The following is a 23537-nucleotide window of genomic DNA, read 5'->3' on the forward strand; positions in this document are numbered from 1 at the left end:
CAACACTCACATCGACAGACCGTGCCACTCAAGGGCCCATCACTTACATACGCCCACATGCCTGATACAAGAATCACACCAGCTGATGGGAGTGTGGGCTGGCGTTTGGCTGGCACTGCCAGCCAAGCGCCACCCCAAGCACACCACCAGCCAAGCCCCACCCCAAGCACACCACCTTACAAGCCCCACCCCATGCACACCGCCAGCCAAGCGCCACCCTAAGCACACCGCCAGCCAAGCGCCACCCAAAGCACACCGCCAGCCAAGCTCCACCCCAAGCACACCGCCAGGCAAGCGCAACCCCAAGCACACCACCAGCCAAGCGCCACCCCAAGCACACCGTCAGCCAAGCGCCACCCCAAGCACACCGCCAGCCAAGCCCCACCCCAAGCACACCGCCAGCCAAGCCCCACCCCAAGCACACCGCCAGCCAAGCGCCACCAGCCAAGCCCCACCCCAAGCACACCGCCAGCCAAGCGCCACCCCACGCACACCGCCAGCCAAGCCCCACCCCACGCACACCGCCATCACTTTTTTTTGTTTATAAACAACAAAGAAACCACTAATTATAAAATAAGCACAAAACTACAAACAGAAAAGCTCTAACTAAATACATGACAGAGATGCCAACCGTAAAACATATGAAAATATAAAACAGACAGCTTACGCTCACGGTATTTCCCAGAAGTTTTTTTGGGTATGGTAACTTCTATAACAGCTGGGCACACACAGCCCAGGCTTTGAAGGGCATTCGGGGCAGTACATCTGGCTCTCCCTCCGGATTAATCTCCGGGCACATACTCTACATTTCTTTGTGGGCAAGTCTTTTTTGGGAGTGAGAGGAATGTGATCTGGAAAGTGCCGATCTTTCAATTTAGCCACATCCTCCACCACTTCTACTCTAGGAACTCTTGCCGGTTCCACCACAATAAGGCTTTCTATCACCGACTCCTGAAATTTTACAAATGTCATCCTTGACTCAGGTGAACAATCCTTGTATACAATAAAGGCATTAAAAGTTGCCAAATGAAATAAATGTAGGGCCAACTTTTTATACCACACTTCAGACTTACGAAGAGCAGTGTAAGGTTCCAACCTCTGATCTACTCTATCAGCACCACCCATGTGCCTATTGTAGTCCAAAATGCACGCGCAGTTCCGCAACCTGACCCCAAACATCCACAGGGGAAGTACTCTCATTGTGGATGGTCGATAGCATGTACACATCCCTCCTGTCTGAAAAATTCATAGCTAGCAGCTCATTATTCCGCAAGGCACTGCACTGTCCCCTCACAAGTTTCTTACAGACAAGCTCCCTTGGATAGCCTTTCCGGTTAGAATGGATTGTGCCACAAGCAATAGTGTCCACTCTAAACAACTCCTTGAACAACTGCTCTCCAGTGTAGAAATTATCTACGTACAAATGGTGACCTTTGTTAAACAGCCGTCTAGCAAGTTCTCACACAATTTTTTTGCTAACTCCAAAAGTGGCCGGACAACCAGGAGGGTCAATATTGGAATCCCTACCAGTGTAGACCCGGAAATTATACACATATCCTGTACTGCTTTCTGACAGCAGATACAATTTAATCCCATACCGTGCCCTCTTACTAGGAATGTACTGCTTAAAAACTAAACGCCCCTTGAAAAGGACCAAAGACTCGTCCACACTTATCTCTTTGCCTGGAACATAGACCTCTGAAAACCGATCCACAAAATGATCAAGGACAGGCCTAATCTTAAAAAGACGGCACAATCAGGGTGATCTCGTGGCAAGGCTAAAGCATTGTCTACAAAATGCAGCATACGAAAAAGAAGCAAATACCGATTACAAGTCATAGTTGCAGGAAATATAGCGGTTGCCATCAAGGGACTAGTAGACCAATAGGAAGCCAGTGATGGCTTCCTGATTAACCCCATCAAAAAAGTCAAACCTGAAAACCTTTTCATCTCTTCCAGATATGTGGGAACCCACTGAGTAGCTCTAGACTGAGGCTTAAGTCTGGCAGCGTTGTCCCGCAAATATTGCTCTGCATACACATTTGTCTGCTCCACAATCTCTTCCAAAAATACATCGTCCATAAACAAGTGAAAGAAATGGACAGGCAAAAAGTTTTCTGTATTTACTCTACACCCTGGGAGACCAGTAAATGCAGGTCACTGTGGCTGCTCCATGTTTGGGGCAATCCAGGTGTCAGGTCTTCTAATGGGAAACCCTTCAGCCCCAGGCTGCTGCACTCTTGGCACAACAATGTCCTCCTCTAACTCAAGCCCTTCATCTGCACTGAGAGTAGCTTCCTCATCAGAAAAATACTCTCGGACAGAAAACTCACTTCCAGAATCTCCTGCTTCCTCCTCTGCCTCAGGTGCAGAGTCAGTGTCGTAATCATGGTCTGAAGACGACTCAAAGAGCATGGGAACAACCTGCTGAGCGGTCACTCTGCGGCTAGCCATGATCCTCACTAACAACAAATGGATTGCCAACAACAACTAGCACTAAAATAAGTAATAAGTGTAGCTTTATCACAAAGAGTTATGTACTACAAAAAACTATACCACTCACTTGCCTGAAAAAGCTACTCACCAAGCAACTACTCTGCACAGACACAGCAATCACCAAAGATATCCCACTAAAAAGAAAAAAGAAAAAAGCAAATTAGACATATGACAACACAAACATCACTGTGCTCAAATCTAAGGACAATGTCAAACACACAATACTGCATTTAGTACACCACCTACAAACATGTCATTCATGCATGTCAACAATACTCCTTTGGAGTAAATTGCTTTCACTTACCTAAACATGCAACTATGCAATCCGCAGGACAACTACTGCCAAAACCGCAAGGATCCACAGCAAAGGAAGCAAAAGCATTGAACTAAAAGAAAAAGAAGAAATAAATTGTTATAATCACAAATACAAATACTTCGCCAGTTGACAAACACCCAACCACCAAGAACTTAGAAGTTGTCCCTGGTACCTCAGTGGATCCTGCCCCCCTCGGGGGTAGATGGGCTTAAAAAAATTGGCCAATCTGCCCCCAAGGGGGGCAGAAATGGGCAACACCTCTGTGTCCTCTTTAGGGGGCGACCCTTCCCAAAGGGGGCACCCCCAGCACAAAACAAAACAACAAAAAAAAATCCCTGGCGTGTTGGTGGTTTCTGCCCTCCTTGGGGCAGATGGGCCTACAAAAATAGGCCATCTGCCCCCAAAGGGGGCAGAGATGGCCAATACGAACTTTCCCCACTTTAGGGGGGCGACCGTTGCCCAAGGGGTGCCCCCAAACACACACCACACACACACACACCACACAATCCCTGGCGCCTAGTGTGCTTCCACCCCTACGGGGGCCAGATCGTCCCAAAAAATGGCTGGTCTGCCATCGGGGGGCCGAAACAGAAAAAAAAAAATAGCCCCCCGGGGAGCGACCCTTGCCCAAGGGGTTGCCCCCAAAATAAATAATAAAAAGAAAATCCCTGGTGTCTAGTGGATTTCGCCCCCACCCTTGGGGGCAGATCAGCCCAAAAATTGGCGATCTGCCCCCAGGGGGGGGCTAAATACTAAAAAAATAGCCCCCCAGGGGGGCGACCCTTGCCTAAGGGGTCGCCCCCAAAAGAAACTTTTCTTTAAAAATAAATCCCTGGTGTATAGTGGATTTCGCCCCCCCCCCGGGGGCAGATCTGCCAAAAAAAAGGCGATCTGCCCCCGGGGGGGGGGGGGGGAGAAACACTAAAAAAATGGACCCCCAGGGGGGCGACTCTTTCCCAAGGGGTCACCCCCCAAAAACACAATAAAAACAAAATCCCTGGTGTCTAGTGGATTTCGCCCCCCCCTGGGGGCAGATCTGCCGAAAAATCAGCGATCTGCCCCCCGGGGGGGAGAAATACTAAAAAAAAATAGCCCTCCAGTGGGGCGACCCTTGCCCAAGGGGTCGCCCCCAAAATTCAATAACAAAACAAAATCCCTGGTGTCTAGTGGATTTCGCCCCCCCGGGGGCAGATCCGCCGAAAAAAAGGCAATCTGCCCCCAGGGGGGGGGGGGCGAAACGCTAAAAAAAATTGACCCCGGGTGGGGGCGACCCTTGCCCAAGGGGTCACCCCCAAAATTCAATAACAAAACAAAATCCCTGGTGTCTAGTGGATTTCACCCCCCCCGGGGGCAGATCCGCCGAAAAATCGGCAGATCTGCCCCCGGGGGGGGGGGTGAAATACTAAAAAAAATTGCCCAAGGGGTCACCCCAAAAGAAACATAGCCAAAAAAATCCCTGGTGTCTAGTGGAGCAGGAATCTTGTGAAAACAGGCACAGGGGGAAATGAAAAAACATTTCCTTTCCCCCCGTGTCTGTTTCCCCCCCCCAAAACCCCAAAAACGGAAAGGACTCACCTTATGGGTCCTTTCCCCTCGACGCGCTGGAAGCAAATGGCTTCCAGCGCGTCCTGCAACACTTGATGACGTGCGCGTGCTGACGTCATCGGATTGCCGGGGGGGTCAAGGAGGGTCGGGGGGGTCGGGGGCTTCCCCTTCCATCCCCGCCTTTGGGGGGAGGAGGGTGCACATGGGGGAACTGTAGCCTTGGATGAGGTCACCTCGTCCAAGGCACAGAACGGGTTAAAAAATGTGACAGCATTCATTTTTTACATTGCCAAGCAAATCTCTAAAATATCTTCTTTCTTCAATCTCCAGCCCGGCGGCCGTCACTTTCCCGCCTGCGGGATTATGACCCCGTCTACCACCATGGTTTTTGTGGCATCCTTACCGCCACGAAAACCATGGCAGTAGGTACTATCAGTGACAGGGAATTCCTTCCCTGTCACTGATAGGGGTCTTCTCTGTCCCCTCCCCAGGTTTCCCCCCACCTCCCCTTTGTCTCCAATACCCCCCTTCATAAACGCCTCTCCCTTCACACACACATACACACACCCATTCCAACATTCAACCATGCATGCATACATCGATTCACACACACATCCACAAACACTTACATACATACATGCACACACGCATTCACACAACTCAACATACATGCACTCTCACCCCCAAACATGCGCACACATACAAAACGCAACACACACCTGCATTCATGCACGCATAGACATATAGACTCACCCCAAACACACACAACTCCCCCCACTTCCCCCCATGTCGAAGCACCCGACTTACCTGTAGTCAGAGCAATGTCAGGCCGTATTATTCTCATAATATGGCCGGTGGTGGTCTATTGGCGTAGCCACTTTACTGCCATCCGTCGACATGGCCACAGCCAGATTTCCACCATCTTTCTGGCGGAAATCCATCTGTGGTCATAATCTGGCGGACGGCTGGTAGCCATGGCGACTGTCTTTTGGTGGCCGTCGCGGCGGCAGTGGGCCGTTTTTACTGCCGGGGTCAGAATGACCCCCATAATGTTATTTTTAACAGAATACGGTTTCTGTTCCTCATTTCAGTGAATTATGTTAACCATATGTGTCCAGAATTATACAAAGAATATTAGGCTCCTGTTTTGCCATTGCATTACAAATTCTGGAGGCATATAAGGTTAGAAATTCGGGGGGCACCATCATCTTTTCAGTCACTATATGTCCCCATCAAGTGATGCATTTTGGCAATCAGGCTTCTAAAAGTTACTTAATTTAGAAAGAAGCGTATATTCAATATTATATCTCATTTCTTCAATGTCTTTTTTAAATTCAGTACCTAGATATATAAAGCAAGAGTTAGTTGATGTGTTCATTTGCCTTGCAGGTCATGATGTAAGTGCCTAATTATGTCACAACTTCCCCAACTTTTATCTGAGTCTGGTGAGAATCTTTTACTATGGAAGAAGTTGAGAAAACTTTTCAACTCCTATTTGATTGCCATTGGGGATGAAAAGATTTCTGCAATAAGAAAGCAAGGAGTTTTGCTACACAATTTAGGGATTGAGGGTCGTAACATATATGAAAGCCTTGATTAAATTGTGATTGGACATGCAGAAGGGCAACCTAGAGATGTCTTTAAAATGTCATCCATGATGCTGGAACAGCATTTTGGTCCACCCATTAACATCGTCATGGAAAGACACAAGTTCTTCTCCAGGGTGCAAGCTAAAACTGAAAAAGTGGGTAATTACATGGCCTCCCTGAAGAGTTTAGTGTGTGCATGCAAATTTGGCCACCTATCTGATAAACTCATTAGAGACCAACTTGTGCTTTGGACTGATAATACTAGGGTTCAGGAAAAATGTTTGGTCAAAAATCCCACTTTAAAAGAAGCAGTAGATATTGTAGAGGGAATGGAACACTCCTCTGGCTGGATTAAGGAAATGAGGAGCACACCTTCCACTTCTGTAGAGAGAGTAACAAGTTCAGGATCAGGAAAGGAAACTAGCGAAGACCATAAGAGATATGAACAGAATAAAAGATCTGCCCACAAAACTTCTGGGGCCAAAGGACTGGTCCAAGGAAAGGACTCCAAATTCAAGTGTTTCAATTGTGGTAGTTCTAGCCATTTATCTAATAGCTCCAATTGCTTTGCATGTAATGCGCTGTGTCAATGTTGTGGTAAAAGGGGGCATTTTGTCTATGTGTGTGAGAACACCAAAGTACAAGAGATGTATGAGGCAGAAGAAGATGACCAAAAAATCATCTTATAAGTGTCTCTTCCTCTTGAAAGTGTTAATAAGGTAGATGGAGAAGTTGATGGTGGGCACATCAGAATGCCGGAATGTGTGATGACTGTTGGTGGAAAAGAATTGGCATTACTTGCTGACTCAGGATCTCCATTTACCCTTATTGGAGACAAGAATTGGGAGAGAGTTTATGGAAAGTAAGGTATAAAACTGTTGACTCCGGATATTAAACCAGAAGGTTATGGGGGAGCAACTACTGATCTGATCGAATATGCTGTCATGAGCATCAACTGCAAGGAGAGAGAGATGCTGAGTCTTCTGAAAAATTTCTAACACAAGATCATTATTAAAAAAACATGCTAATTCCATAGTGCTCAAAGTGAGAAGGGTGCCTAACTTAATGTTAAAACCGCTCCAGGAAGAGATTGACAAATTGTTGTCAATGGAGGTGATTGAGTCCTCGGAGTGGCTAGCTCCAGCTGTTTTGGGCCCCAAGAACAACAGTAATAAGATTAGAATGTACATAGACTCAAAGTGCATAAACAAAAATATCTGGGTAGATCTCCAGCCTCTGCCCAATATAGTGAAAGCATTGATCACAGATGCTAGCGTGTTCAGTGTGATCGGTCTTTTTTCCACCTACCATCAGGTGCAACTGCCTGAAAGTTCAAAGGCACTTACATCTTTTGTGACACCGCTAGGGGCTTTCAGATTCGTGAGGTTGCCTTTTGGACTGGCCTCGGACACAGCGTGTTCCCAAAGACTTAGGGAAATGGTGCATGAGGGGATTGATTCTTTAATGCTCTTTCAAAATGACATCTTAGTATATGGGAAGGACACACATAGTAATGATCTTGTACTGCAGCAGGTGTTGGCAAGACTCAGAGACGGTAGCCTCACACTTAAGAAAGAAAAATGCAAATTTGGGGTTAGTTCTGTCTCTTATTAAGGAAACACAATTCCAGGATAAGTCCGAAGTTGGAACTAGTAAAATATATTTGGAATGCATCCACTCCTGTCAACAAAGATCAGGTCAGATCGTTCATGGGACTAGCAGAGTATTATGCTACATTTATTCCCAATTTTGCCAGTGTGGTCCAATGAATTAAGCTACTCCTTAAGAAGGGGGTATGCTTTGAATAGTCTGAAGAATGCTTGAAGGTGTTTGCAGTGGTTAAGGAAAGCATAGCCAAAATGCCTACTATGAGGCATTTTGACACCTCTGTGAAGACTTATCTCACAGCAGATGTGAGTCTAAAGGGTCTTGGTGCTGTATCATCCCAGGTGGTGAATGGAGAGTGTTGCTGCCTTTGCCTCACACTCTCTGCGAGGTGCAGAGGAGAAATACTCTGTCATCGAATGGGAAGCTTTGTCCAGCATATGGGCTGTGCCTCATTTCACATTTTTTTTATGGGGCTTACTGTGTATCCTAAGAATGGATCACAACCCTTTAGTCCAGTTATTGGGGTGCAGAAATATTGATAATACCACACCACGCATAAAGAGTTGGGTGGACAGTTTGATTAAGTTAAATTAACGTGTAGAATACCTGCCAAGAGATTGTGGACTGCATGTGGTCAATCACCAGATCAGGTGGGTCAAGGAGACAGCTATAAATAAAACTGAGTGGAAGGTGGAAGTGAGGAAGCAGATTATGCAGTATATGGTGACAGGGCGGCCTAAGCTTAGGAACAATTTTGAGGAGAGCAAACCTTTCTGGGGAATTAAGGATGAGTTATGCATTCTCAATGGGGAGCTGTATCAAGAGGTGCAAATAATTCCACTGTTTGGCCTGTGTGAAATAAATTGTCACCCAGGCTCACAAAGGGCACCTGGGCAGAAATGTAATTATGTTAAGGGTAAGCAAATGTTATTTTTGGCCTGGGGTGGGCAGACAAGTTAAAAGCGTGGTTAATGGTGTATTCAATGTGCAGGAAGTGATAAGGCCAGATCGGTTAGGACGGGTCCTCTGTCTCTTCTTGAAGTTCCATCTGAACGCTGGGGCAAGTTAGGGCTGGACATTGTAGGCCCATTTGAGTTTTAACCTCTTCTGACTTCTGAGAGATTTGTAATGATTCTGGTTGACTACACCTCAAAGTGGGTTACAGCAAGCTGTGTAAGTTCAGCTACAACAAAGCATACATTGAGGTTTTAAGGGATGTGTTTGCTTGTGAAGGGGTGCCTAAAACCTTCATAGCAGATAATGGAGTGCAATTTTCATCTCTTCAAATGAGAACATTCTTGGAGGACCTTGCCATCAAGCACTATCACATAACTTTTTATTCTACCCAAGCAAAGTGCTTTGTGGAGAATATGAATAGGTTAGTCAAGACTTGTGCTCAGAATGCTGTGGAGAATGATGTTCCTTTGAGAGTAGTACTCTGAGAAAAACCTCCAGGCACACTGTACTATGCCCAATTTGGTCACCAAGATGCCCTTAAAGGGCAGGTTAGCAGGCAGCAAGTTGAACCCTTCTTGGTTGGATTTCAGTAAACAGGCACAGATAATTGACTCTGTTAGACATCACCAACAGATTTACAAGAAACTATTTGATGACAGACATGGGGTATGGAGTCGTGAGTGGAAGATTGGAGATATAGGCTCTCATTCCGACCCTAGCGGTGGGTCAAAAAGTGGCAGTAATACCGCCAACAGGCTGGCGGTTAGTACCGCCAAATTATGACCATGGCGGTGATATTTCTGATAGACATCCAATGTACCACACAAACCGCCAGGGCAGAAACAGCAGCCACCATGGCGATAGCTGCCAACAGCGAGGCGGAAGTCAAAGTTCCGTCCACCATATTAAGACCCTCCAAACTGACACCTTTTCCTGGGTGGTACGAACGCCAAAAAAAGCCTGGCAGAAACAGAGCACAAAAGTGAAATGACTCACCATTGGAGACACAGGGAAGAACCACACTGCCGTGGAACCCGAACGACAAGTTTTCCCGATGATCTTCTATGTTATGCTCCACCTGGAGCACCAAAGCCAACGACGACGGTGAGAACGGCCTCCTTGCACACAAGGGAGGGTGGGAGGAAAAAGAGGGTGACACCACACACACCCGACACACACACACGATACATACACACCAGCTGCACAAGAAAAACAAGTTGACCCTGAAAATCAGCAGAATAAAGCAAGGACAGCAGGAATTGAAGAAAGTGATTGTAATCTGTTCAACATCAAAATTAATAATCCGATTTGGCCATGAAACAGATATGTACACTTGTATAAAAAAGGGACACTGCCCAGTCCAAAGTTTAAAGGGCTCACAAGGCCACAGGGCACAGTCGAAGGACCAACTCGAATCCTGAGCACATCCTGATAGAACCCTACAGGGGCATCAGTTTGCAAATAGGCGAGCACCTCAGCCGGATGCTGGAACAAGCCCACTGGTTCTGGAGGGGGCAACATGCCCATTGCTCTTTGTCTGGGGAGTGCAAGGCCACAGTCTCTCAAGTGGGTGTCTTGCCCACTGGTTCTGGAGGGGGCAACATGCACATTGCTCTTTGTCCTGGGGAGTGCAAGGCCACAGTCAGTGAATACCCCACTGGTTCTGGAGGAGGCAGCCCGCACAGTAGCCCCTGGAGGGTGGACTACATGGTATCCACCGGTGGTGATGGCTGCCTGGTGGTGGTGGTTCAGGGAGGCTCCCGGGCAGTCCCTGCACTCAGTGATGGCTGCATGGTGGTGGTGGTTGGGGGAGGCTCCTGGGCAGCCCCTGCACTCACTGATGGCTGCATGCAGGTGATGGTTGGGTAGGCTCGTGGGCAGCCCCCGCACTCACTGATGGCTGCATGCTGGTGGTGGTTGGGGGATGCTCCTGGGCAGCCGCTGCACTCACTGATGGCTGCATGCTGATGGTGGTTGGGGGAGGCTCCTGGGCAGCCCCTGTACTCACTGATGGCTGCATGCTGGTGGTGGTTAGGGGAGGCTCCTGGGAAGTCCCTGCACTCACTGATGGCTGCATGCTGGTGGTGGTTGGGGGAGGCTCCTGGGCAGTGGGGGCCCGTGACAGCTGCTGGTGATGGTGGTGTTTGCCTGACAGATTCCGCTGGCGTAGAGTGCCTCTTGTCCTCCTGGTCATGGGTTGGGGATCCCTTACCCTGCCTGGCAAGGGTGGATGGGCTCTTTCTCTCTCTGCCTGGTGGTGCAGGCTCCTTCCCCTTCCTCACAGCTCATGCAGGCTCCTTCCCCTTCTTCACAGCTGGTGCAGGCTCTTTCCCCTTCTTCACAGCTGGTGCAGGCTCCTTCCCCTTCTTCACAACTGGTGCAGGCTCCTTCGCCTTCCTCACAGCTGGTGCCGGACTCTTCCCTTTCATCCTAGGTTGTCCTCCCTCCTTCCCCTTTAGTGTTATTGGTCTAGTATCCCTACCACCACGAGTAGGTGGTGCTACCACTGCCCCCGTGGATTGTTTGGCTGAGGTGCTGGGCTTGATACCCTTCCCATATGTGCAGGACAGGGGGGGAGGGGGAGGGAAGAGGTCAATCTGGGAAAGGAAAAGCTTTTTAGGGACGTTGGGGTGGGAGGAGGGACGAGTTATGGAAGTGGAGGATGAGGGAGTGGTTGTTGGAGGTGTATGTCTGCTGGATTTGGGTGCAAGTGCATGGTCTGTATGCTGTTGTGAGGTGGATGGCTGTTGGGTGTCTGAGTGCTTGCGTTTGTGTCCTTTAGGGGGGGGACAGACATGGTGGGAAAGGACAAAGGGGACTCTTGCATGGATGTTGTGGAGGTGTCTGCCAGTGAGTTGTGTGTCCTGCTTGGTGTGGTGATGATGCTGGTAGTGGATATTGATGTAGTGCATGCAGCTGTGGGTGTGGACGTAATTGGGTGGGAGGTGGAAGAGGAGGAGGAGGGGGAGACAGTGGAGGCAGTGAATGTTGTAATGTCTGCAACTGAATGGTGTTTGTGTGAGTGCCTGTGGGATGAAGTGTGGTGCTTGTGTTTGCATGTGCCACTGTTGTGTGTTGTCTTGTGTGCATGCTCATCTGCCTGTGTGCTTGGGATGGGTTGGGGCTGAGGAGAATGGGACTGGGAAGTGGAAGTTGGAAAGGGTATGGTAGAAACAGGGACAATGGCTACCATCATAGAGGAGGCCAGAGGCTGAATCGATCTCTGTTGAACCGCCATTCCACCGTGAATGCTTTCCAGGAATGCATTGCATTGCTGCATCTAGGATGCCAGCCCCTGCAGCAGGGCTCACTGGGGCAGGGCCTGAGGTGCCTGGGGCAAAGGAGATGCCCACCCTCCTGGGTGAGCGGGCACAGGCAACTCACTGAGGGGCTAGTGGGAGGGCAGTGCTGTTATGGGGGGGTGGCAGCTGTACCTGCAGCTGGGGTGGTCACAGAGATGTCCACCACCACCAGGGAGCTCCCATCGGCGGATGCATCAGAGTTTGTATTGTCCCCTCCAGTCTCTGCCGTGGTGCTCCCCTCGCCCTCCGTCCCACTGCTTCCCTCAACGTCGGTGGACTCTGCCTCCAGGGTCCTGTGGGATGCAGCTCCCCCTGTCACTGGTGCCTCTGCTCCTCCGACAGATCATGCTAATGCACATAAGGACAGGTTGACAAAACAAAAAATGTTAGGAGAGAGACAAATGATACACTGGGTCAATGACTGCACCAACACCACCGTTGGCAAACACAGCACCCTCACTCACAGAGAACAGGCCTACTCACTATGCATTGCACTATCAGTGAAATGGCTAGTCACCAAGGCATGAGGAAGGGCACACACCTCCAACTGCAGCACACTTTGGACCCACGCAGCCCTGCCTAGAATTGAATACTAACAAGCTAGGTAAGCAGTATTTTCCATTCAAACCCTTAGCCTCCAGTGGACCTACACTGCTATGTCTGCCCTGTCCTAGGGGCACCCACTGACACACAACCCAGATACCACCCCACCAGCCATACGTTGTAATGATAGCCACTGTACTCACCCTCTTGTGGCTGTTGTGATGCCCTTATGCGCCCATGCAGCTCAGGGTAGGCCACTGCCAGTATGCGGGCCATCAGGGGGGGGTCAGGGTCTGACGGACACCCCTTCCTCGTTGGGAGGCCATCCCGAGCTGGGCCTTGGTGGTCTTCCATGCCCAGCATCTCAGGTCCTCCTACCAGATCCATCAGTGGGTGCTCCGCCTGCCATAGAGCCCTTGGGTCTGCACCTCCTTGACAATGGCATGCCATATTCCCTTCTTTTGATGGGCGCTGACCTGCAGAGGCAATCAATCAAAAAATTTGTAGAGTGCGCTACTCACCCGTGAGGGTCTCAAGGCGCTGGGGGAGGGGAATAAGGAGGACGGGCAGGGAGGGTCACTGATCGAACAACCATGCCTTGCGGTTCTTTCTGAAGACCAGTAGGCCTTTGGTTTTGCGAAGGTCGGTGGGGAGGGAGTTCCAGGTTTTGGAGGCGAGGTAGGAGAAAGACATGCCTCCTGTGGTGGTGCGTTGGATGCGGGGGACTGTGGCTAGGGCGAGGTCGGCTGATCGGAGGTTGCGTGTGGGAGTGTGGAAGTTAACTCTTTCATTGAGGTAGGTTGGGTCGGTGTTGTGGGGGGATTTGTGTGTGTGGATGAGGATCTCGAATGTGATTCTCTTGTCTATGGGGAGCCAGTGAAGGGATTTGAGGTGTGGTGAGATTTGTTTGTGGCGGGGGAGGCCAAGGACGAGGCGTGCGGCTGTGTTCTGGATTCTTTGGAGTTTGCGTTTGAGTTTGAGTGTGGTGTCGGCATAGAGGTCGTTACCGTAGTTCAGTCTGCTGCTGATGAGTGCGTGGGTGACTGTCTTTCTGTTTTCTGGGGGAATCCATTTGAATGTTTTTTTCAGAGTGCGGAGTGTGTGGAAGCAGGAGGAGGTTAGAGCATTGATTTGCTGTGTCATGGAGAGGGAGGGGCCGAGGATGATGCTGAGGTTGCGTGCGTGGGTTGCGGGGGTGGGTGCGTGGCCTAGGGCGGTGGGCCACCAGGAGTCATCCCATGTGGTTTTGTTGGGGCCGAAGATGATGATCTCAGTTTTGTTTGAGTTGAGCTTGAGGTGGTTAGTGGTCATCCAGTTGGCAGTGTCAAGGAGAGCGGCGTGTAGGTTGGTTTTGGCGGTGGTGGGGTTGCGGGTGAGGGAGAGGATGAGTTGGGTGTCCTCTGCATAGGAGAGGATAGTGATTCCATGTGCTCGGAGGATGTTGGCTAGGGGGATCATGTAGATGTTGAAGAGTGTGGGGCTGAGGGAGGACCCTTGGGGGACTCCGTAGGTGATCTTGGAAATGTTGGAGTGGAAGGGTGGAAGGCGGACTCTCTGGGTCCGCTCGGTGAGGAAGGAGGTGAGCCAGTCTAAGGCTTTGTGGCGAATTCCTGTGTTGTGGAGGCGTGTGCGGAATGTGTGGTGGCAGACGGTGTCAACGGCTGCGGAGAGGTCTAGGAGGATGAGTGCGACGGTCTCGCCTTTGTTGACTTTGGTCATGATGTCGTCAGTGCATGCGATGAGGGCGGTTTCTGTGCTGTGGTTCTTGCTGAGCCCAGATTGTGAGGGGTCAAGAGTGTTGTTAGCTTCCAGGAAGTGGGATAGGTGGGTGTTGAATAATTTCTCTGCAACCTTGGCGGGGAAAGGGAGGAGGGAGATGGGGCGGTAGTTGGAGAGGATCTCCGGGTTGGCTTTTTTTATTTTTAGGAGAGCAGTGATTTCCACGGGCTTCCAGGGGTCTGGGTAGGTGGCGGAGTCGAAAGTGGAGTTGATTATGTTGTAGAGTATGGGGGCGATGGTAAGGCTAGCTTTGTTGTAGATGCGGTGTGGACAGGGGTCGGAGGGGGAGCCAGAGTGGATGGAGTTCATGGTTTTTTCGGTTTCTTCGTGTGTGGTGGCGGTCCATGTGGAGAGTGTGGTGGGGGGGTCCTGAGTGGGGGTTGGGTTGGGTGAGTGAGGGGTATGTGGCAATGCGGCAATACGGACAGAAGAACACCATTAGACAAACAGTCCAACCTGTCACACAAATGGTCAACATACCTGTTTGCATCACCATTGGCACACACATAGCCCAGCGCGCAACATGTACACTGCCAAGAGGACATCCACCCACCCGTCTTACACTATGCCTTCACACACAACTCCATGCATTCATGCCACATGCATCGTGCCCACAGTGTACTCACCTGTTGGTCTGGAGGCCCATACAGCAGTCAGTGACGGGGTGGCACTCCATCCCCCAGTCGCTCCAACTCCTCTGAAATGAAGGCTGTGGAACTTTTCCCGGTCACACGGGCCATGGTAGGTTCCAGGCACTGGTCACAGCAGCACATGCAGTGTAGGTCCTCTCCTATGGAAGGTCAGGAAACAAGTGAGGAATGTAAAATAAAATGGCGGTCACGTCCGCGGCGGTGCATACCGTCACCGCCGGCGTAGATCCCCATTGGCCACTGTACCCCGTAGGGCCCAATATAAACCAATGAGGAATTGCACGGTTGTTCCCGACCACCTAATGCCACGGCACGCAATGTCAGCGGCATTACCTCACTTCAACCTGTCCCTCCACACAGGTCAGGCAGTCGCCATTTCAGGGGGGGTGAACAGGCCTATCGATTATTCCTACTTCACAGGATAAATAGGCACATACTTTTAAAATACACTGTCCCAAAACATGATTGCACAATGTGTGCTGCTGCGGATGAATAGGAAATGGAGACATACCCCCATGTACAGACCCCTGGTGGACTTGGCTACACTGGAGGACAGGCACATTATACTCAACTATAGACTGGACAGGGCCACAATCGCAGAGCTGTATGCCCAGTTGGAACCTGACCTGGTCTCAGCTATTCGTCATCCCACTGGGATGCCCCATCTTGTGCAAGTTCTAGCTCTGCTCCATTTCCTGGCAACTGGTTCTTTCCAAGTGACAGTGGGGTTGGCAGCAGGAATGTCACAGCCAGCATTCTCAATCATGCTAGAAAGAGTCTTGTCTGCCTTGATAAAACACATGTGCAGCTACATTGCTTTCCCCCAGGTGGAGGATTTGGCCACTGTGAAGGCAGGTTTTTTTGCAATGGGACATATCCCCAATATAACTGGGGCAATTGACGGAACACATATTGCAATTTGCCCCCCCCTGGCAAAATGAACAGGTGTACTGGAATTGTAAGGGTTTCCACTCCATGAATGTGCAGATGGTGTGCCTGGCGGGCCAGTACATCTCCCACAACAATGCTAAGTATCCTAGGTTGGTGCATGGTGCATTTGTCCTAAGGAATAGCAGCATCCCAAAAGTGATGTCCCAACTACAGAGGCACAGGGTGTGGCTAATAGGTGAGCCTTGGTCCCCACCCAGTATATGTTGGTGTATGCCTATGCTGTTGGTCATATAGGATAGTGTGTGGCTAAATGTTGTCACTCAATATTTGCAGGTGACTCTAGTTACTCACAACTATCATGGCTGCTGACCCCTGTGAGGAATGCCAGGACAAGGGCAGAAGAACGTTATAATGAGGCACATGGGTGAACCAGAAGGATCATTGAAAAGACCTTCTGCCTCCTGAAGGCCAGGTTCTGGTGCCTCCATCTGACAGGTGGATCCCTGTGCTACTTACCCAAGAAGGCCTGCAAGATAGTAGTGGCATGCTGCATGTTGCACAACCTGGCCCTCAGATGCCATGTACCTTTTCTGCAGGAGGAGGAGACTGGAGATGTCCCTGTGGCAGCAGTGGACCCTGAGGACAGTGAGGATGAGGAAGCAGAGGATGAGGATGTGGAAAACAGAATATTGGTGATACGTCAGTACTACCAATGACACACAGATGAGACAGTGCAACTTCACATTTCTATGACTATTGGTGTACTCTGTGTGGCACTGGCATGCTGGCATTACCCACTTCTTTTCCCTACTTACTGTTACCTATGGATATTCCTTTTACAGATGTTGGTGATATGACAACATTGTCCTGATGTGATCAAAACAGCCAGCAACAGGTCATTCATTCTATGCTCATACTATGTACAGTTCACTTGCAATGTTTGTAGCTGTTTCAATCGAATTTGCAATACATGAAATACTAGTAGTCGAGTTTTATCCATGGGTGTTTATTGTTGTGCTAAAATATAGATGGGAAAGTGCAATGGAATGGGGTGATGATGCAGGAAAGTGCAGGGTATTGTTCTAGTCTGTTTGTAGCACAGGTGTAGTATCCATGGGGACAAAGGAAGGGGAGCAATGGCAGTTCAAGGTGGACAGGATGATTGAGTGGGACACAAGGGGGACAATCAGGAGAGTCTCATTTCCTGGCGGTAGTCTTGGCAAGTGTCTCTGGCTGGTTCACAGGGAACGTTTGGGGGGTGATTCACCTTCTGCAGGGGGAGGGATCTTGGTGGCCTGTGGGTCCTGTGGCAGGGTCTCCTGGCCACAAGCCGCAGCGGAAGTGGAGGGCTGCCAGATGACTGGCTCGTGGTAGGGGCTCACTGGTGTGCTGTTGCCTCCCTCATGATGTTGGCCATGTCTGCCAGCACCCCTGCTATGGAGATCAGAGAGGTGTTGATGGCCTGTAAGTCCTCCCTGATCCCCTGATACTGGTTCTCCTGCAGCCGCCTGTTTTCCTGCACGTTGTCTAGGATCTGGCCCATAGTGTCCTGGGAATGTTGGTAGGCTCCCAGGATCTTGGTGAGTGCCTCCTGGAGAGTCCCTGCTCCTGTCCTCCCCCTAGCACACAGCAGTCCTCCCAGTGTCCCTGTTGGCCTGTGCCTCTGTCCCCTGAACAGTGTGCCCACTGCCACTGCCCCTGACTCCAGGTCCCTGATTGTCTTGTGGGCGAGGTGTGGGCTGAGGTCCCTGTACAGGTGGGCACACTGCTCATTAACGTGTCCTGGGGACAGAGGTGTGGGTACGCTGGGTGGGTGCTGTGGTGTTGGTTCCTGATGGGGGAGGCTCTGTGGTGGTCTATGACTGGGCTTGGGTGACCGGCTGTCCAGTGGTCCCTGATGGCCCAGGAAGGTCGTCCAGATCCTGAAGTCCAGAGTTAATGTCATCACTGGGGTCCTCTTCTGTTGGGGGACTGGATTGTGGTGGCACCTCCTCTCAAGTGACATAGGCTAGGGTACCTGTGAGTATGTAAATTATGTATTATGCTTTACATGTATGACATTTGTACCTCTGCATCTTCCCCTCTATGGTTGTTATTATCCTGCCAGATTTTGCTTGTGTATGTTGGTGTATTGTGGGATTGTTAGTTTCCCTATGCTGTGCATGCTTTGGTGATGAGTGTCCATGCAGGACTGGGAGGGGTGTCCATGCATTGGTACAGCAAGCAGGGCCTGGCATTGGGATTAGTAAGAAGTGTTGGTGGAGTGTGTGGGATGTGGTGGAGTGATGGGAGTGAGGGTGAGGGTGTATGATGGCATGCAGGTATGGGGGGTGATCATTGTTAATAGTTGACTTACCAGTGTCCAGTCCTCCGCCAACTCCGGCGAGTCCCTCAGGATTCAGTATTGCCAGTACCTGCTCCTTCCATGCTGTGAGCTGTGGGGGAGGAGGTGGGGCTCCAGCGCCAGTCCTCTGTATGGCGAGCTGGTGTCTTGCTGCTATGGAGTGTACCTTCCCACATAGGCCGTTCCACCTCTTCCTTATGTTGTCCCTTGTTCTTGGGTGCTGTCCCACGGCGTTGACCCTGTCCACAATTCTCCGCCATAGCTCCATCTTCCTAGCAATGGACGTCTGGTGCACCTGTGATCAGAATATCTGTGGCTCTACCCAGATGATTTCCTCCACCATGACCCTTAGCTCCTCCTCAGAAAACCTGGGGCGTCTTTGGAGTGCCATGGATGTGGTGTGTGTGATATGTATGAGGATGTGTGGGGTGATGTGTGGGTGATGTGTTGGGGTGTATGCTGTGATGTGAGTGGATGGTGTATGGGTGATGGTGTTCTGTGGCTCTGATTGAGTGGGTGCTCCTGGCTTGTGACTCTCTGTGTAGGCAATCTTTTTTTTGTTGTTGAAAGGGTTGTGGGTAATGTGGGTGCGTGTTTTATAGTGGTGTGAGTGTGTGGATGTGGTGTGTGGATGTGTGTCAGGAGTGTGTAGTTTGAATTGTCCAATGTGGTGGTGTTTTGTAAATGTGTGTGTATTTTGAGCGCAACGGTATGTACCACCAATGGTTTACCGTGATTGAAAGACCGCCGCGGTGATTCATGGGTCGTGATACTGTGGGCATATTCCTGTTGGCGTAACGGTGTGGGTTTGGCTATCGCCAGTTTATCACTGACCTTTGGTCTAGCGGACTTGTGTGGGTGTCTGTATAGTGGCGGATTTCTCAGTGTGGGTCATAATACCCGTAGCGGAATACCACTGCGGTCACGGTATGTTGGCGGCCGTCAGCACGGCGGTAGGTGGCATTTACCGCCACGGTTTCAGTCTCTATTGGAAACATCAGTAGGTCTAGAAAGATTTAGAGTATCAATATAGCAAAGATTATCATTATTAATTGACTTAGGGTTTTATAACTCTGCATAGAAAGTAATGAATACATCCAAAATTGCATTGAAGTTCAATAGGATGGAAACTTTTTGTCTTTAATTGCTGGTATGCATGGCCCAATATTTCCATTTTTCATATTAACGGTTAGGTGTTTCCCAGCTTTGTTACATTTCAGGAGGTTTTTTGTCTTTTGTCTTTAAGGTTGTTCACCCATATCCGGACTCTTTCACTAAGAATTTTTTTTAAATCATATTTTAGATACTTAGGCGGTCATTCTGACCCTGGCGGTCAAAGACCGCCAGGGCGGAGGACCGCGGGAGCACCGCCGACAGGCCGGCGGTGCTCCAATGGGGATTCCGACCGCGGCGGTAAAGCCGCGGTCGGACCGGCACCACTGGCGGGCTCCCGCCAGTGTACCGCCGCCCCATTGAATCCTCCAAGGCGGCGCAGCTTGCTGCGCCGCCGAGGGGATTCCGACCCCCCCTACCGCCATCCAGATCCCGGGATCCGGATGGCGGTAGGGGGGGTCGCAGGGCCCCTGGGGGCCCCTGCAGTGCCCATGCCACTGGCATGGGCATTGCAGGGGCCCCCGTAAGAGGGCCCCTAAATGTATTTCACTGTCTGCTGCGCAGACAGTGAAATACGCGACGGGTGCAACTGCACCCGTCGCACAGCTTCCACTCCGCCGGCTCCATTCCGAGCCGGCTTCATCGTGGAAGCCTCTTTCCCGCTGGGCTGGCGGGCGGCCTGAAGGCGACCGCCCGCCAGCCCAGCGGGAAAGTCAGAATTACCGCCGCGGTCTTTCGACCGCGGAACGGTAACCTGACGGCGGGACTTTGGCGGGCGGCCTCCGCCGCCCGCCAAGGTCAGAATGACCAACTTAATCTTAAAGGTGATTCCAGTTGTTTGATGTGTTATTTTATGGCATCCAAGCTATTCACATTTGTATGCTTCTCAGCCATGCTAGATATGAATACTTTTGTAATGGTGGCCTTCCTTGTATCTCAAATAGTTTATTTACATTTTTATGCTTCTCAGCCATTTTAGACATGATTACTACTCTAATGGTGGCCTTTCTTGTATCCCAAATAGATTCGGGGGGATGTTAAGACTGAATGACTTAAGATGAACTCTTGTTGTGCATAGAGAGCAGGGGTACTGGCTCTTATGAATTCCAGAATTCAAATCCAGGGGTACGCAGGATGTACTCAATCGAGCAAATGATCTAATATTAATAAAAGCCCTCCTTGGCCTGGACCATGCAGTATCAGAAGATATTGTTTCTATTAAGTGCCTGCTACCAAGAGGAAGGCAGATCTCAGAACCATTGCTCATTACGTTTACAAATCTGGATGTGTCAGCAAGGCTTTAGAGGGCAAGAAACTGCTGAAGGCTTGGGGAATAGAAGTGACACTTTTCAAGGAGGATTGGTATCTCCCACCCCTAACAGAGTAGAAGTGAAGGGGTTGTTTCCCAAACATCTGTATTGGCGAAATGGGGGATCAGCCCCCTGCTGTCCAACCTTTCAGCCTTGTGAAGCACCCCAGTTTTACTGTTCAAATAAGCAGAGAGGGACCGTTAAGATGCAAGATGTTCACACTGGCTGGAGCTGACTGCCTTCTGCCTTATCCATGACAAGCCCCAGGGACTGAATAGCGGCTCAACCCAGTGTCAAGTCGTGGGAGGCTGAACCATCTGCTCATTGAACATGGGAGGTCTGCAGTTAAAAATCAAAGATCCCTCCGTAGTGGAATACATGAGCGCATTCACTATAACAATGATACAGGAAACATGGGTCATGCCAGTGTGCCCCTTCCAGGGTTTGTGGATCACTGTAATTCAGCACAGAAAAACAGTCCCTTTGGAAGGGCGAAGGGTGGCTAGGCAGTTTATGTAGACTCTAACTTGTCTATAAAAGCCACAGAATTACCAAAGAAAGATCCGTGGAGTTTGGCATTGCGCCTGGACAGTTGGGCGCATCGACCAGGTGAGTCACTGCTATTGTAAATATTTATATTATTCCCAGGTAGAAAGCTATTACAGTCAACAAGATTATTGCAAATATGTTGCAGTTAAAAAAACAAGCAAGCCAGTAAATTGAATAGTGTCTGGGGATTTTAATTTGAACCTGTTTAATCCGCCAAGTGAGGAGCACACCGAGGCAATTGAGCCCCTTTCAGACCAAAGTCTTCCTCATTACAAATGAAAGGATTGGATTAGGGAGAAACCAGTCAAAGCAAGTTAACTAGCCAGACTTATTGTCCTAAACGGCCACTGACCAGGTGACATACCACCAACATGGACCATGTCATTTAATAAAACGTGTTTTTACTTAGACTACACAATGGTAAATCACAAATTATATAACTGCGTCGTGCATTTTAGTATTACTCACAAATTGAAGCACAACCGCCACCCACAAGTAATATCTATTTGAATCAGAAAGCACAAATATGAGCCTGCAAGAACCCTGCTAGAAGACCCTCATTATGAAATCTTAAAGTCCCTGAAGTGGAGCCCAAGTACCAACAAAGATCTGGCAGAAGAAGAAGTGGAAAACCTCATTGTGTGCCCACACATAATCTGATCCAATAACGTATTGGGAAAGTTTCACTGATCTTTTGACATCTACATATCCAGTCACATGTGTGAACAAGGGGACATGCATTGGGCCCCATAAGAACCCAGTTATGCCAAGACCCATGCGCCTGATGAGAGCCAAAATTGGTAGAGCACTTAGGCAGTTACAACACTCCCAGGAGAATCTGGAGCTTCTACATTCCCTGCAACAAGAAAGAAGACCACTAAAAAGAGAGGTATAGGAATTCAAAAGAAATCAACAGGAAACCTTATGGGCAATTGTCCTCTATGCTTTAAATGTAAACGACTCAAATAAATCTTGGAAACTGATTCATTACATTAACAGAAGTCGAAGGTCAGCTTGTAGTACAAATATAAGTGAGGATGACTGGGTTGAGCATTTGAAGTCACCCCTAGCAGGAAGCCTACAAAATGCTACCGAACCGGAATGGCATCAGGAGAATTCCGGGGAGATACTGCCTTGGAGCCATCAGAGTACATGGTCTCAGCAATAACTAAAATCATAGAGAAATCCTGACCCGATTGTGCCCCCGGCCCAAATGGAATTCCTCAAGCTGTTTTCAAACAAAACGCTTTGCAGTGAGCCAGGTTTTTGGCTGTGATGTTTAACACTATCCTGACAGCAGGGTCCACTCTGGGAAGTTAGAAAGGCTCAATAATTCATCCAATTTTCAAAGAAGGAGTCAACTCATCACCAAGTAATTATCGCTTAATAGCCCTATTGGATTTTGACCTCAAGTATTTTTTGGCACTACTGCTTCGAGATCTAGAGGTGTGGGTGCTGGATACAAACAGGGTGCCGTTGACGGGGTTCACAAAAAAGCAAAGAACGCTAAGTAACCATATGGCAGTAGGAATAATCCTCAGCACAGCTAAGGCCACCGATGCCCCACTGTATATGTGCTTTGTCAAATGTAAAGCAGCATTCGACCATGTCCCACATGATAAATTATGGGCGAAGCTTCACCAGTGAGGAATCCTGCATAACCTTTTCAGAATATTCAGGATACTCTTTATGGATACTTTGGTGAAGATCAAGGTCGGGGATGGCACACATCTGTCAAGGGAAGTGAGATCTTGGACAGGCTTAAAGCAAGAGTACTGTCAACATCAGGGCAGTGCGCACTCTACGGGCGACTAGATTGCAAAAATTCATCACTCTCAAGATAACGTAATTTATGCATTGTGCTGATATGCTGCTGTTTAACCTTTGCCATTGCAGAGTTTAATCCTGAAGGCTTATGTTCAAGGTGCATATAAATACTGTTCATTTGCAATGTACTGCTGCAGGCTTTCAGAGTGTGTCAGGGTGTGGTCCCCTTTCCAGGGCCTTCTAGAAGCTTTCCCTGCAGCATGCCTGGGTGTGGTTTGTGGGCTGGGCCAAGACTCTATATAAGGGAGCCAGCCCAGTTCCACGTGCTCACTATTCAGAGGTCCCGGTGCAGAGTAGCAGCAACTTCCTGAGCTCCTGTTCCAGAGGCCTACTTTGTTCTACCAGGCCACGCCCTTTTCACTTTGCTGAGTGATTCTTGATCAGGGCGGTAAAACGGAGGTCGGGCCGGGCCCCGATCCCGTTCTTGAAGGATTTCGAGTTCTTAGGCCTAATTAGCATGATAAATAGTTTTTGCTCATGTGCGTGTGAAAGTGCGCTTGATGTTTAATGACATTTACATGCTGCCATTTGAATCGGCTAGACGCGCGATTCTTTCTTCGTATACAAATCTTGATATTCATTGTGCGCAACCATTTGATGGCATTTACAAGGTTGCATTCGAATCGGCAAGAAGCGCGATCCTTTACTCGAGTACAAATCTTGATATTCATTATGCGCAACCATTTTATGGCATTTACAAGTTCGGCAAGACGCGCGA

The sequence above is a fragment of the Pleurodeles waltl genome, chromosome 2_2 (assembly GCF_031143425.1).
Source record: "Pleurodeles waltl isolate 20211129_DDA chromosome 2_2, aPleWal1.hap1.20221129, whole genome shotgun sequence".
NCBI classification, from domain to species: Eukaryota; Metazoa; Chordata; class Amphibia; order Caudata; family Salamandridae; genus Pleurodeles; species Pleurodeles waltl.